We start from the raw sequence: 16,544 nt of genomic DNA on the forward strand, positions 1-16,544 counted from the left end.
ACTATCTTTGTTGACTTTGATTGTTCTTGTTCTATCCATGATTGGATTAAGAACTCCCACTATGTTGTGGATTTTTCAAGGCTTCTTGCCTTTGAACCACATATGATACACCTTTCCCATCAATTCACCCTTAGCACGATATTCCCCTAATCAGTTTCTTTTCTCTTCCTCTTAGATCAATACACTTATCAATTCATTAGGCTAGATAGATATTCGTCTAGCAGTCACTGTCACCTCTTAAAACCCTCAAAGGATGGGGGTAGACTCTAGAGTACTCAAAGGATGGGAGTAGACTCTAGAGTAATTGTTCAAAAATCTCCAAGTCTACCATTTCAAATCCATTTTCTATTAGTCTACACTAGAAGCCTTCATCCTGATTAGATGGTACATCATGTCAATACCATCTCTAATTTTGATGTTTGTGAATTGTGTCTTCAATTTGAGACATGTGACCAATGTCTTATCCTGATATATGGACATCAACATAGTCCATACACCAGATGCTTGGGTCAAGTGCATCACTTGGGAAAGCATTGTATTCTTTAGACATGCTATTAATCATATCCATTTCATTTCCTCTCAATCATCATAGGCATCTTTTTATGCTTGCGTGTCATTTTGTGCTAAAACATGCACTTTATAACTTTTATCCCAAAATGAGATGCCCAAAAAGTTCTTCCACTATTGTCATCATGATGATGACACAAAATCTTAGATTGCGTAGATATATCCTTGTACATATTGATAGTTGGTCTTTGAATGCTAGTTTGGGAGGCAAGCCACATTTTACTCCATGATCTTTTTTGAATAAGAAATTGTTAGACTTAGAATCTTGTATCTCAAAAAGATCTTTTTATTTGTTATTGACAGTTGTTTATGCATAAAATATTATTTCTTGTTCTGACATTTCTAAAAATTTTCCCTTTTTTCAAATGTCCTCAATGTTACGTTGTCCCTCTAGCCATTGGTTAAGAGCTATTTTTCATTTTCACCAAAAGGCCCCAAAACAAGCTGCCCTTTTTTCTAATGCCAACACAGAAGCCAAATAGTATATTTTTTAGTGCTTTAGCCAAACAAGCCTCATTGGGGATGTGACAACATCATCAATATCTAGCAGCAAACTAAACAAGCAAATCAGCTGACCTCCTCCATCCTCTTCTTCCTAGATTAAATCTTAAAGGTCCCTTGATCAATGTGCCGGGTACTTTGAAATGTTAGTTGTGCGGGTGGTGCATCATTCCTGCAATGTTACCTTCATCGAATTTGCAATTGCAAGGTATTACAGTTTGCCACCCATGAAAGATTTCTCCCTCACGGCCCTTGGCATCCGCTAACCGCAAGAAAGTCCAAGCTCCCCTCACATCCCCCTCCTAGTTGGCTGCTCACTTGATGCCTATCACCTTTCCTATTATCTATGTATTTCCCATGGGGATGCAATCAATTTATGATCAATGTTTACTTTTTTCCTTTCTATATTTTTCACTACCTTTCTAGTTCCTTCACCATAAGAGATTTTGCAATCAACTTGCTCAAGGTCAAAGATAAAACTAGCAAACTATGTGATTGGAGAAGATTGTATACTTTGTTGTTTTGTGGCTGGAACTCCTTGAGGGGCAAACAAACAAATTGGCATGTTTCTTAGAAAATGAATAGTTTGTTTTAAAGTGTGTCATCACTATAGTAGACAAATAAACAAATCGGCTAGCAATAAGAAGTATGGGAGATGAACAAACGAACATACAAGTTAGCAAGCAATAAGCCATATGGGAGATGAACAAACAAATAAACGAATCGGCAAGCAATAAGCATGTCATCACGTATGATAGATGGACAATGAATCAGCAAGCTTATAGGAGCTATACATGAGGACTAGAGATCCACAAGCAGTAAGACACTACATGTTGAATGTGAGTAGCCCAATAGCTTTTGCTGCAGTGTGAGCTTAGATCTACAACATGAGGACTCAAGTTTGTGAGGATCTCAACCACACTGGCACTAATGAGAAGCCACTGCACTATACAAGCAAATATGAGGAGCAATCCATATCTGGATATTGAGGTGCTAGGGGAGGCCATTGATCTTGGACTACTAGTTCTTTGTCAAGGAAATACTAGATGTCAATGCAACAAACAACCATATGTCAGAATAATATAGAAATGATTTGGATTTTGAGTTTTGGTCATATGAGAAGTTGTTAATACCTAAGTTGTGGGTAGCTTGCAATAAGCAATGTGATGCTGATTAAGTCCCAATACTTAAAATGAGAGACATGAGGAATTATGCGTGATGAAGCAAGCTTACTATGTTTTGAGTAATTTGAATCTATAAGTGTAGCTAATTTGGTTTTGTCATAAGAGAATCAAAAGTTTCATTAGATTTTTAAATATTATTTGTATATTGCAAGTGATTGGAAGTTTGGATTTTGTATATTTTAAGCAATTTTAATTAATGTGGAAGTTGTAGCACCTTCTCTTTCTACATGTAGAAGTTGTAACACTTTCTCTTTCTACATGTAGAAGTTGTAACACCTTCTCTTTCTACATGTAGAAGTTGTAACACATTCGCTTTCTACATGTAGAAGTCGTATGTAGAAGTTGTAACACATTCTCTTTCTACATAAGTCCATGTTGGCACAGTGATCTCAAAAAATTTCATTTGTGTGTGCCTAAAGATATATGTATATGTTCTTTCTCATTTGCATGTGCTTTAAGATATATGCCCGTACGTTGCTTTGATAACCATGCAAAATCAAAAACTAATTGAAAGTATGCTAAAGTTACTTCGATCAATTGATGCACTATATAAAATGTTTCAATGTTTGCCTACATTGTCCCATCTTCAATAACCTTGATTTTTTTTTTTTCTGTAGTTTTTTTTAAAAGGAAAGGTTGCCATGTGGCTCAAGGAACTAGAGTGGAGGGGGACTAGGAGAGGTGCCATGTGTTGTAGAGAAGAAGCTTTGGTTGCAGGGGAAAGGAGCTCTAGTTCTTGCCACATGGCATTGCGCCTTGATCCTTCACAACATGCCATCCAACCACCCAAGGAACTTGCCCAACACGCCTTTTTATAGTTAAGAACAAATATAGGGAAGCGTTATGAAAACACGCATGTTTACAATTAAGAACAAATATAGGAGCTCGTGAGAGAAGACGTCATTCCATGTATGTTTATGGTGAGGGTCTACGGGTTTGTTGTTCATATTTGTGTTCATTTACTTTTTCACATGACTGTCCATTTGAATTCCTCCCTTAATACACACATGAATTGTAGGGGGGGCAAGCTTATGATGGCCTACATAGTATTGAAACTCCCACACAACACATGGATGGGAATCATGCTTCCAATACCCTTCGATTGAAGCATCATCCACTGGACAAAGAGCATCAACTCTTGCATGTTCTCTACATCATTGGTGTTCCGAGTGGCACAACAAGAATCAAATGACTCTCCTCTTTGTATCTAGAGTGTATTACCATTCCAAAAAATGCTATTGAAATTTTCATATAGAAAGGTATATGTCAAAAGCATCTATCTACAACAAGGTCGCATTTGCAAAGATTCTCCTTCCCGACAACACATCCTCCACATTGACATTGGACAAAGATTTGACTTTCGAGTGGCATCCAAGTTATGGTCGTGTGGTCGAGGATGGGATGACGATTGCAGCTTGCATTGTCTTTTGCATTCGTGCATGCATGCGTGTGTGTGTGTGTGCATGCGTGCATGTGTGTGTGCGTGTGTGTGTGTGTGTGTGTGACATCAACTGAATATGAGGGCTCTATTTGCTTATTCCTCCCAGCCACGGTTTCCAGTGTTCTTCTCTCATAAGTCTCCTTTCCTTTTTCATCATCCTAAAGATCACTCTTTGGAAACCTCCCCCAAACCCAATGCTTGCAATGTGGCCTCCTCTTTTGGTGCCATGTGTCCCACAAGGGACCTTACCCTTCTAGCCCCCTCATGGGATCTCCTTTGCACCTCTTAATTAATGTTCAAGCCTAGGTGTGACCCTAGACCCAAACCTTCTAGGCCTCATAGTATGCAAGCATCATCAAGCCCTCTGGTTTCCCACCTAACGACAATCACAATACATGGTTCTAGGATTATGGCTGACGTAACATTCCCTTCCCCTTAAGAATGGTTTACATCCTGAAAAAAAAATTGGGAAACCTCCTTTGGAGACTGCTTACACTTTCCCATGTTGAACTCTCTTCAGATCTATCTTTCCACTTAACCAGACATTCTTGCCATATAGTATGTCACGTTCTTTTTTCTTGTCTATCTAAAAATTTTTTTGGTTCATGTGGTAAAGATACAGGTTCAATGAGTTCAACTAGGACTTCATTTCCAATGAGATTATCATCATCTCCTAATTTTCTTTTTAGCCTACTAACATGAAAAACTAGATGTGCTCTACATCCCTCAGTAAGGCTAATTTGTAAGCAAGTTCTCCAATTCTCTTAAGTATTGTGAATGGTCCACAATACCTAGGAGACAACTTCAGACATTTACCTGTCTTTAGAGATTCTGAAGATTCAGGTACCTTAAGGTAGACTTTCTCATTTACTTCAAACTCCAACTTTCTACGGTGGGGGTTTGCATAGCTTCGTGCTCTATCTTGAGCTCTTCTTATGCTATCTTTAGCTAACTTAAGCGTTTGATTCATATCCTCAAGAAAGTCTTTGGTCACTTGAACCTTCTCATTTTCGAGTCAAACTGTCAGTGGGGCTCTTGGTTGAAATCCATACATCATCATGAATGGACTAAAACCTATAGTTGAATGTTTGGCACTATTATATGCAAATTCTAGTATGGGCAGATATTGTTCCCAATTAGTTTGCCGTTTACTTACATATGCTTGAAGCATATCCTCAATGATCTGATTGACCCTTTCAATTTGACCATCACTTTGTGGATGATCCGTGGTGCTCATATTTAATGAAGTTTCCAACCTCTTAAACACAGCCCTCCAAAAATGGCTATTAAATTTGCTATCCCGATCATTAATAATAACGACTGGTAGCCCATATAGTCTATAGATATGCTCCACAAATAGCCTAGCTAATTCTGGATTTTTAACATCTTCACTAATAGGAATAAAATGAGCCATCTTGGTCAACCGATCCACAATTACCCACACAGAGTTGTGCCCCCTCTATGTCCTAGGCAACCCCATAATGAAATCCATGGAGATGCTTTCCCATTTGCTACATGGAATCTCCAATGGGTGTAGGAGACCTCCTACCTTAAGGCATTTAGCCTTATTGACCTGGCATTTTTGGCACTTCAATAGATAATCTTGGACGTCCTTACCCATTCCAGGCCAAAAGAATTGTCTTTTGAATTCCCGGGTGTCCAGCACTCAGACTATCATGACATTCAAAAAGGATTTGGCACCTAATGTCATTATCATCTTGCACACATACTCTACCCTTGTAGAGCAGGTAGCCATCTTCAATAGTATATTTTTCCACTTGAGTCCTTTATCATCACCAACCTGTGGTGTGTCACCATTTCCATGCGACTCCTCAGTGAAAGCCTCTCCATTACTTTGATCCCTATTTTTTATTGCTTTCCATATTTCAGAGAATTGAGGATCAAACTCACATTTCCCCTTTAAGGACTCTAGGAAATCATTCTGAAATTGAGTAAAACTCAATTCATTAACAATTGGCATTCGGCTAAGAGAGTCTGCTACCGCATTGAACTTCCCTTTCCTATATGTCAATTGTATATCAAACTCTTGCATTAACTTAGCCCATCTAGCTTTTCTACCTTTAAGCTTTGGCTGATTACAAATCCACTTAATGCTCTCCTGATCAAAGATGATCTCAAATTTTGCACCATATAAGTAGTGCCTCCACTTTTTTAAAGCATAGACTATAGCATATAGTTCCTTCTCATATGCTAAGTAATTCCGTTGGGCACAATCTAACTTTTTGCTTTCAAAAGCCACTGGTCGACCTTTTTGTATTAGTACCGCCCCAACAGCAAAATCACTCGCATCTGTCTCAACCACGAATGTTCATTGGGATCCACTACTTTTAAGACAGGAGCTGCCGCTATAGTTACCTTTAATTTTTCAAAACTTCTCTTTTGAGGTTCATCCCATATGAAGGTTCTTCCTTTTAAGATCGTCCATCATTGGAAAAGCAATCCAAGCATAATCTTGGATGAATCTCCTATAGAATCTTGACAAACCTAAGAATATATGTAATTCTTCTAAATTTGTAGGATGTGGCCATTCCAATATGGCCCTTACTTTGTTAGGGTCCATACGTACCCCTTCTTGGGATATTATATGTCACAAGTATTCCACTTCTTTTGCAAAGAATTCACATTTGGATTCTTTAGCAAAGAGTGAATTATACCTAAGCAACTGGAACACTTTTTGCAAATGTTCCAAATGCTTTTTCCTGGTTTTACTATAAATAAGGTTATTGTCTAAAAATACTATAGCAAATTTCCCTAGATATGGCCTTCAGACACTATTCATAAGTGTAATGAAAGTTGCTAGGGCATTTGTTAATCCAAATGGCATTACTTTAAATTGATAATGCCCATATCTAGTACAAAATAATGTCTTAGGGACATCCTCTTTCCTAATTTGTACTTGGTGATATCCTGATCTTAAATCAATTTTAGTATTGTATTTTTCCCCTTGCAATTGATTAAAGAGCTCATCAATGCAAGGCATAAGATACTTATTTTTTATGGTGATTTTATTTAGTGCTCAGTAATCTATGCATAAATGCATAGTACCATCCTTTTTCTTTACCAGTAAAACTGGTGCAAACAAGGTGAGCTACTTGTTTGGATTTGGCCCTTCCTAAGATATTCTGTTAACTGTCTTTCGACCTCACATTCCTCTGTTTAACTAAGCCTATACAGGGGTTTACAAATAGGGGTAGATATAGGAATTAAATCTATTTTATGATCTACTTCTCTCTCAGGAGGTAAACCATCAGGTAAATCAAACAGAAAAAACATCTTTAAATTCAAACATTAAATCATTGAAAGAAGATTTATACTTTTTAAGATTATCAGAAACAACATTACTTCTTTCCGATGCAGAAGACATAAAATCACCAATAAAAGTAAGTTGACAAAGATATACCTCGCATTCTTCTTGGGTAGTAGTCGTTCCAATTCTATCAAATAAATAAGAGGAGAGTTAGGCACATCATGTTCTCCTTGAATCTGGAAGACCCTACCCTCTTTTTCAAACATAATGGAGTTATTAAGATAACTCCTCTGTAAGCTATTCCCAAGACTATACAACCATTCTCGACCAAGCATACATCTGTTCAGTCGAGATGCATGATTTGGAAATCTAAGGCATCCTGATAGCCTTGAATATCCACCTCTACACCATATATCATGGTGTCCCCAACTTTTTTATCACTGCCCTTTGCCAAAGAGACCACATATTTATGGGAACTAGGACTCTCAAGCAATTTAAATTTCTTAACTAATGAGTAGTTCAAGAAATTATGTGTTGCACTATCATCAACCATCACTCTTACTCTTTGCCCCTTAATTTTTCCATGCATCCTCATTAAATCATGAGGACCGAAGGTGGGTTGCCACGTTGCCGATGATAGACAGCACATGTGGGTGCTATCCTCATGATAGACCTCTACCTCAGTGTACTTTTCAGTACCATTAAGCGGCAACACTTGCACCACATATACTTGTCTTTGTGGAGGTCTATTTGGGGCTTTAGCTCCCACTGGTTTATTTTTAGTGCAGTTTTAAGCAGCATGGTCTTTGCCCAAACATTTGAAGCAAATATTTTCTTGCCTGGACCTTTCATAATCCTCTTTCTTCAAGAGAGGATAATTTTGTGTTTGAGGTTTCTTAGGTGGTGCCTGAGGAACCTCCTTCTTAAAGTGCCCCTTTCTTTTTAAATTGGGAAATTTATTGAACTTTGGAACAAAACATGTTAGCTCTAAAGTTCCAACTCTGAATTTCCCCATCATATCATCATATATTTGGGCATACTTAATGGCTTCCTCGAAGGTTTTAGGAGATTTCTTTTCACCTCAACTTTATAAGTGTCTTTGAGACCTCTCACGAAACCCCTTATCTTTTGGAATTCATCAATTCCCTTCAGCTTAAGGACTATTCGCTATGTACTAGACTAGAGTGGTTTTACCCATAGTGCAATTATCCCAAGCCTCCCATGCTCTTTCTAATTCATTTTCCGATAAAAACTCTTTTAGGAAGGCTTGTTCAAACTCTGTCCAATATCTAGGAATTCTATCACTCTCCTTGAGGCTCATCCGCCATTTATAGGCTTTATTTCCAAGGGAAAGACTTCCTTCCACGACTTGATTTTCAGGAGGTGTATTCCTGAGTCGGTGGAATTCTTGCCATTTTTGCAAGAACGTATTAATCACATCTTTATTATGCTCTTTTTCTTCCCCATTGAAAATTGGCGGTTTTAAGTCCTTAAGGATGTTCGAGGTTTCTCTAAGTAGAGAGGTGGACCTCTCAACTTGATTAGGAGGAATTGGTGATTTTTCAGTAATAGATACCGATTGAGAATCGGCTATCTTAGTTATAGCTTCAGCTAGGATTTTTAGTGTTTCTTTGATAACTCCTAGCTATGTTTCTATATTTTGCATTCGAGTTTCAAGTTTAGTGAATTCCATAATCACTATAATCAATATCCTCCATTTCCACATTGTCCTCTTGAGTTTCAGTTTGTACCTCCTCATGTGTTTCCTCTCCAACTATTGCTTTTCCCTTTCTAGCCCTTTCCTCAGTCTCCCTAATTATATTATCCCTTTCTGGAGTTGTCATTTTGAAGACGTGTATTTTCCAGAAATTATAAAGCGGAATGCTTTATGTCAAAGAGAAAAAATGTAGTGCCCAATTCCCTGATATTTGTTCGAGGCGTTGGATTTGTCTTTGAAGTCGACGCGTCCTCTCACGCTTTTAATTCTTGATCTCTCTCCCCGATCCCGCTCTCCTTTATACTCTTTGCTTTGAACTTTTCGACTTGTTCTTCAATCTTCTTCTTCGAATTTGGCAAGGCTAAGGAGTTTGGAAAAGAGAAAAATGAGGTGGCTTTTGTCAAAGGTTGAGAAACCTTAGAAGTGACGTGGCTTTAAGTAAAGGCAAGGGATAATGTGGCGATGGCCTCTATGTGGTCTGAATAAAACTCGACGTGCATTCAAATCCTTGGGAGTCAAAAATTGCTGTGCAGATACAATAATTCTGACAAAGCTTAGAGATCCATTTCAACTCGCCTTCCAACTAACTGTCCGTGACAATCCGTAACGCCCTACCTAATGATGACGGCCACATGATAGCCTTAGTCTATAGCCCTTAGCAATTGAAAAGCTTTAGATTGTAATGATTTCTTTAAGTATTACAATAGTGTAGCACAAAAGCAAGCATCCAAAAGAGGACACAGCAACTCCCGTGATCGCTCCTTCACACTGAAATTCGCAACAATAAAGATGACGGCTGCTGGGAGTCCTTCAATCCCTAGCCTGAATGCAAAATGAGCATAATACCAATAGCAGAAGAGACACGTCCCAACTTCCAAGTATATTAACGTGCCATGGAATTAACACTAGGGATGGCCGAATAGCAGCATGTAGAGAAGCGAGTGCAACAGATAAGTTCGTAGTTCACCACGACTTCAACGCTCCTTTGAGTCTTGGCTCCTCGAGTACTATAATGAGTAGTACTTCGTAGCATCCTCAATTTAGATGCTTAGAGAATAGAGTAGCCTCAGACATTCAATAGACATACGAACTCAACGTCAAATCACAGCAAGCGAGCGGCCAATTATTCTAATTGTTATCAATCCGTCCAGCTCTGATACCAATGAGACATCAACTGAATATGAGGGCTCTGTCTACTTATTCCTCCTAGCCATGGTTTCCATTGTTCTTCTCTCGTAAGTCTCCTTTCCTTTTTCATCATCCTGAAGATCACTCTTTGGAAACCTCCCTCAAGCCCAATGCTTGCAATGTGGCCTCCTCTTTTGGTGCCGTGTGTCCCACAAGGGACCGTACCCTTCTAGCCCCCTCACGGGCTCTCCTTTGCACCTCTTAATTAATGTCTAAGCCTAGGCATGACCCTAGACCCAAACCTTCTAGGCCTCATAGTATGCAAGCATCGTCCCTCTAGTTTCTCGCCTAACCACAATCACAATACATGGTTCTAGGATTATGGCTAACATAATTGTGTGTGTGTGTGTGTGTGAGAGAGAGAGAGAGAGAGAGAGAGAGAGACATTGTAATGTGGTCTCAGCGGTGACTCATGTGTCATGGGGTAGTTGAAGATATGCTGATGGAGTCTCCACTCCTGGCTACTCCTTGTGGGAGCAATGCATGGCACGAGCCATCCGCAAGTGTCACTCAAGCGGCCTCTAGATTGTTGCAATGTGGTTTCACATGAGGAAGAGGGAAGATGAAGAGGGGAGGGGAGAGGGAGAAGGAGGGAGAAGGGAGGAGGAGGAAGGGAAGAAGGAGAAGGGAGTGAAGGGGGATAGAGTAACAACCACAAAGGCACTATAATGGAAACAAGAGAACACCCAAAACACTCTCTTGTGTTTTGGGTGTTCTCTTGTTTCCATTGTAGTGCCTTTGTGGTTGTTACTCTATCCCCCTTCACTACAATGGAAACAAGAGAACACCCAGAAGAGGGAGCTTGTATTCAAACTTGTGCAAACAACAATGATGACCAAAGTCAAACTTTTGGCCTTTTATACAAGTCACCTTTTGAAGGAAGGGCCAACCCTTTTCCTTTTTAGCACTCTCCCTCACTTTACAACCATGGGCTCTTGGGCTTGTAGGGCACCAAGGCATATTGCTGTTCTTATCGACTCTCCTTACTAGTGGAAATAGCGCTTGTGTTAACCATATTAAAGTGCTTGGGACAAATCTAGTATTAGGAGCTAGTCCTAACCGGTTTCCAAATAGTATTAGGAGCTAGTCCTAACCGGTTTCCAAATAGCACTTGTGTTAGCCTCGCCACTCCTAGGCTCGGGTGATTTGGGGCTCAAACTCCATGAGCACCCTCACACCTTCACCTGTTTGGTGTTCGAACCTCATGAATGCGGCTCAAAACTTGGAGTGACGAGGCTAGGCTTCCGTGAGACACTCAAAGGTAATCTTGAATGTTGCTGGGATATTTGGGGAACTGACTCCCTAAGTTTGAACTATATTTCTTTCGGGGCTATTTTTGTTGGTGTCACTATTTCCTATGGATGTGGAGCTGAACAGTGCAAGGCGCATGCACTCTTCGTGGTCCAAAAGTTTGCATTTCCTTGTTCCAGCTCCTCCTTGTTTTGGGCGGGGGCAGTTGGAATATACAACCTATGCACATTGCATGGGATCTTTGGACTTTTGGGCGGGCTTAGGGTATTTGGGGATCAAACTTCGTGAGTTTGAGCTATACTCCTTCCGTGTGCACATTGCTTGTAATCATTGACCTTGGTGTATTTGGGTATCAACTCCCTTGAGCTTGTCCTGTTGAAGTAGAACATGGGCTTGGTCACCTTTACTCATTGATTACCCTACATTTGGTGGTTGTACTCTGTGGATGTTACATGCCCCTTTTCCTGTTGTTGATCCGTCCCAGCCGCGCTGGAGGAGGGTGGTGGAGAGAGGACTGACTGCAGGATGGCATAGCGGTCCAATTGCTTGGACATGAGGCAAGCGAGGTACGAGTGGTACTTCCAGAAATGGGTGGCATGCATATCCTCGTAAGTGTGGAGGTGATGCCCATGGAGGTTGTGGACGTATAGGTAGAGGCGAAGGTCCTGGAACTGAGTTGGACCAATGTCAGGGTTGAAGACAATCTGGTTGGTTAGATTGTAAATGCGGTCATCAATGGGGCAGCTCAAGAAGATCGCAGAGGAGTAAGAGGATGAGGCGATTGAAGTGGATGGCGACGACGAGGCTAGATTAGGGATGGAGCCATAGGTGTCGTTGAATGACTGGAGGCAAAAGCAAAAACCTTCCTGTGTCATTTCTTTTGGGAAGTTGTACTTAGGAAAATTGTACAACACATTGGGGTTCTGTTGCTGGAGAGCTCAAAAGGCGGCCCAAGTCCAACATTGTTCGATGGGCATGTAGAGTGGGTGGACTCGACAATCGACGGGCACGCTGCGGTAGTAGCGCCAAAATTTCTCCAACTTCAAAAATGGGAGCTGCCAATTGGGCTATAGATCAGCATCTGCATTGTTCATGGGGACGAGGGCATCGGGGGCGAGGGTGTATCCTCCTCTTGTGTGCTTGGGATGCGCTTGTCGCGAATGACTGTGTTATATACTGTGTGAGAGGGAGCACCTCTAGAATCTCGTAGAGATGGAGGTTGGAGCCCTCGAGCTAGCGCTTCCAATGGTGCATGAGCGCACTATTTGGCAACTCTTGGAAGGACTGCAAGTCTGGACGCTAGTGAACATCTTCAGGAGGAGATCTTGGCGGGGATGGCATCATTAGCAAGTGGCATTGGCTCTGTCTCCGGGGGCCTGTAGGAGTTGCGGCATCGGTGCTTTATACAAAATATGTGGCTTTGAGTAGCGTGTTTGAATGCCTCATCGGGGAGGTCGACCAAAGAGTTGAAGGTGATGGATGGGGAGGGTCCATGATATGTAGTGGTGGTGTTGGAGGCATTGGATGAGTACTTGGGCAGTGTTGTCCGAGGGAGGTAGCTTGTTGGGTGGGTCACTAGGTTGGGCGGGATCTAGTGGAGGTGGTAATGGAATATCTGCAGAGGGGCAGTGGTATAAAAGAGGGTGATTGCATTTTGTTCTTCATCCTCAGTTAGGTATGCTACGTGGATTGTTTCAAAATTTCTCACTAAGGACTCAAGTGAGCCTTCGAGAGCTTATAACACCCGATTAAAGAGTATTAGTATTCCAAGGGGTGGTGGTTTGGTAGGCCACAAGGTGTCCTTGAGCTTGGACTGCTGAGATTCGGCCGTAGGTTTGCATCCAAGTTATGTCTGCATGCAGACTTTCAAGAGTATAGATCCATGGCGTGAGTTCTTCGGGCTTTGCGAGCTGCATCACCTCATCGTCTATAGGATAATTAAGAGACTCAGTGCACCAACCTTGAAAGTTGAGGAGAATGGGATGGGCAGATAGGGTTTGGAGATCAGAGGGGCGAAGAAGAGATAGGGAGGTGGGACGAAGGTCAAGAGAAAAATAAGACATGGCTAAGATGGGGTGGCAGTGGTCGGGATTACAACGGAGAATAGTTTGAAGTGCGTTGGGCGGTAGTGGAGTAGTGAGGTCTAGGTGGAAGGTGAGGTTTTGTGTACGGAGTGCATTGAAGTGCTTTTGGAGGGTTTGGGTGATGGTGCATGGTGCAAGTGTATGCATGGCTAACTATGTAGACACCTCTCGGTACATCGTGAACTCCTGATGCTCGGGTCTTCCAACCCTGACTCCTCTGTGTGGCTAGTGGTGCACTGTCTTTCGATTTCTTCTTAGAGAGAGACCATGAGGCTCCTCTCTTGTGCCAGGAGATCCTATAGGGAGCGGATCTGTTGGTCGTGGGTCTCCTAGGTGCGGGCATACCACTGCTCTACCTATGCTTGCTGCTCCAGCATCGTGCGCAGGGCTGATTCTGCCTTTTTTGCATATTCCATAAACATTTGGACTAGGGATTCGCTGGTGGTGAGGTCATATTTGACTTTTGTTAGAGTGAGCTCGAGCTCTTCCATCTTAGCCCGGTATTCTTCAGCTCGATGTAGTGTGGCATGGCTCGTTGCTTGTGCTGCGACCATTGTTGACTGGCTTTACTATGCCGAGAGCTAGGCTTGGACGAGGTTGGAGGAGAGTTGTGAGGCTTGCTCCTGCCTCCTTTGTAAGATCGTGCAGGAGACTTGCGGCAGTTGTGCCATGGCTTCAAAGAGGTTCATCTCCATGACATCGGCACGTGACAACTATTCTATCATCATATGGCTATAGCCTCCCATTGCCCTATATTGGGGCATGCTGCAAAATCGTATGGACTATGCTAGGCCTGCCCATGGTGTGGAAGAGGTGCATGTGAACAAAGGATGCTGTCTCCTGAGGGGTGGTGGAGATTGAGACGAAGGGTGCAGCGGGGGTTGTCGACGTAGTTTTGGCTCTTGTATGGAGGCCGATTTTGATGGTGTCATCACCCTGGAGGTCTTCAATGAGAATAGGCCCACCTTGCACCTACTTGCCCTTATCCTAAGGACCTAGCTGTTGCATGCATAATTGTCGTTGCACGAATTCATGCAACTGGCTTTCCTCATATTGGTTGAGTGACTGACTTGGTTCCGATTGCACTTGGGTGACCAGAGTGGCACTTGAATTGTCCTTGCTCTCTTGGGCCTAGTTTCTATCTCTTCCTACTCGATTTGTACGGGACCGATGGCGGATTTCTCGATGAGTTTGAAGCCGATGGGCAGATGACTTTTCAAATTTCTTCCGTTTCGGTAGCCATCCATTTCCATCCCATTAAGGGTGGCTATTTGGCACACCCCTTGGGGGGTGATCTCAACTACGCAATAAGGACCCATACCTCGGTACTTAAGCTTATGTTTGGTGTTGTGGATACTGTACAAGAGTTTCAAGTCTCCTTCTACCAGGTCCCTGTTCTTGAGGTTGTGGTTGAACCATTTTTTATGTTGGGCCTTTTCTACTCGAAGTGCGCGGCTACTCAGAACCTTGTCTCCTCTAGCTTTTTGAGGTCAACTAGCCTTTTGGCTAGCGCATTTTCCATGAGTCTTTCCCTTATGGCAAGACGGAGGCTAGGCACTACATACTCCATTGGCAACTGCCTCTACCCCAAAGGCTAACTTGAAGGAGGTACAATGTATTGCCACCTTGTAGGAGGTCCTATAGGCCCATAACGTTGCTATGAGCTTATGCCCCCAGTGGTACAATGGGCTTCTACCGTACATGTGATAATCTTACAGTAAGTTTTGTTGGAGCTTTCGGCCAAGCCATTTTCTCTGGGGTAATATGGCGTTGACTTCCTATGAGTAATCATAAACCTACTTGTCAGGATTGTCATGGTTTCATTGAGGAAGTGGGTTCCTCGGTCGCTAACTAACTCCAATGGGCATCCAAACTGCATGATGACTTGTTCATATAAGAACTTGGCGGTGGATCTTGCATCAGCCTTTACCGTGGCCCTTCCTTCTACCCACTTGGTGAAGTAGTTGGTGGCTAGGATGATGTATCAAGCCTCGGTCCACTTAGCAACTGGGCTTATGTGACCAATGAAATCAATGCCCCACTTCTCAAAGGGTTGGTCAGCCCAGGATCCCTGTCACGAGCATCAGTCTGCCTTGTGTGGGATTTGGATGCGCTGGCAGGGGTCGCATCGTTTGACGAATTCAGATGCACCTCCAAAGATCATTGGCCACTAGAGACCTTGTAGCAATTTACGTGCTATAACCTCAGTGGCAAAATGGCCTTCTGTGATTCCTTAGTGGTGGGCTTCTTCAAGCACCTCGATGTATTCGTGTTTGCATACGCACCTTCACAGTATGCCATCCTTACCCATGAGGTAGAGTTGGCCTGCTATTTAGTTGATATGGCAGTGCATCCTTCATGAGTTTACGAGCTCTATCCTTCTTAAGGTCTTGGCTTAGGAATACTCCATTGGCCAAGTAGTGGCCGATTTCGATGGCCGACGTCGAGGAAGAAGAGGGAAGCGTTGGGGAGATAATCTTCTACTCCTGTTGGAGCTTCGCTGCTGTTAGGGATCCTCGATAGGTGGTTAGCTAGAACGTGGGTTTTGCTCTTGCGCGCCGCAACTATAAAGTCAAATTCTAGTAGGATCAGCATCCACCTAGTGATGCGTCCCGTCATGCAGGGTTTGTTGACCAAGTACAGCAGTGCTTGATGGTCCACAAAGAAGAGACTTCTATGATGACGGGTTGATTACTGAGGAGCAGTATACCCGAGCTACTGGACAGGCCCCTGAGGTATTAGAGATTCCATTCCGAGACATTATGTGACTGAGGATGACACCATGTTTGACCCAAAACTGGCACTTAAGGGGGTTGAGGGATATGCGGTATAAGCGGCACTTCTTTAGGACAAGCCTGAGACACTTCAAGTGGTCATCCCATTTCGAGTTCACGTAGATATCATCCAAGAAGACTTCCACAAAGTCCCTCAAGTATTCTTTGAATACCGTGATCATCATACGTTGGAAAGTTATTGGGGCATTGGTTAAACCAAATATCATAACCCTGGCTGCATATACTCCCCATTCGGTTGCAAAGGCGGTTTTGTGTTGATCTTGGGGGGCGATGATGGATTTACAGCCATTCACTATGCCTATATGGTCAAAGTGATACAGGAAACAAAACCCACTTCTTTTGAGCAAGCCATGGGAAAAGAAAAATAGGAGAAAGCCATGGATGAAGAAATGGATGCCTTGGAAGCAAATGCTCCATGGGAATTGGTGCCTTTGCCTAAAGACAAGAATGCAATTGGCTGTAAGTGGGTTTATAAGGTGAAGCACAATGCAGATGGTTCTGTGAACAGATACAAGGCAAGATTAGTTGTCAAGGGGTATGCACAGACA

This window comes from Dipteris shenzhenensis, chromosome 22 (assembly GCF_047967505.1).
Source record: "Dipteris shenzhenensis isolate YYH24624 ecotype China chromosome 22, Dip_SZ_1.0, whole genome shotgun sequence".
In the NCBI taxonomy this organism is placed as follows: Eukaryota; Viridiplantae; Streptophyta; class Polypodiopsida; order Gleicheniales; family Dipteridaceae; genus Dipteris; species Dipteris shenzhenensis.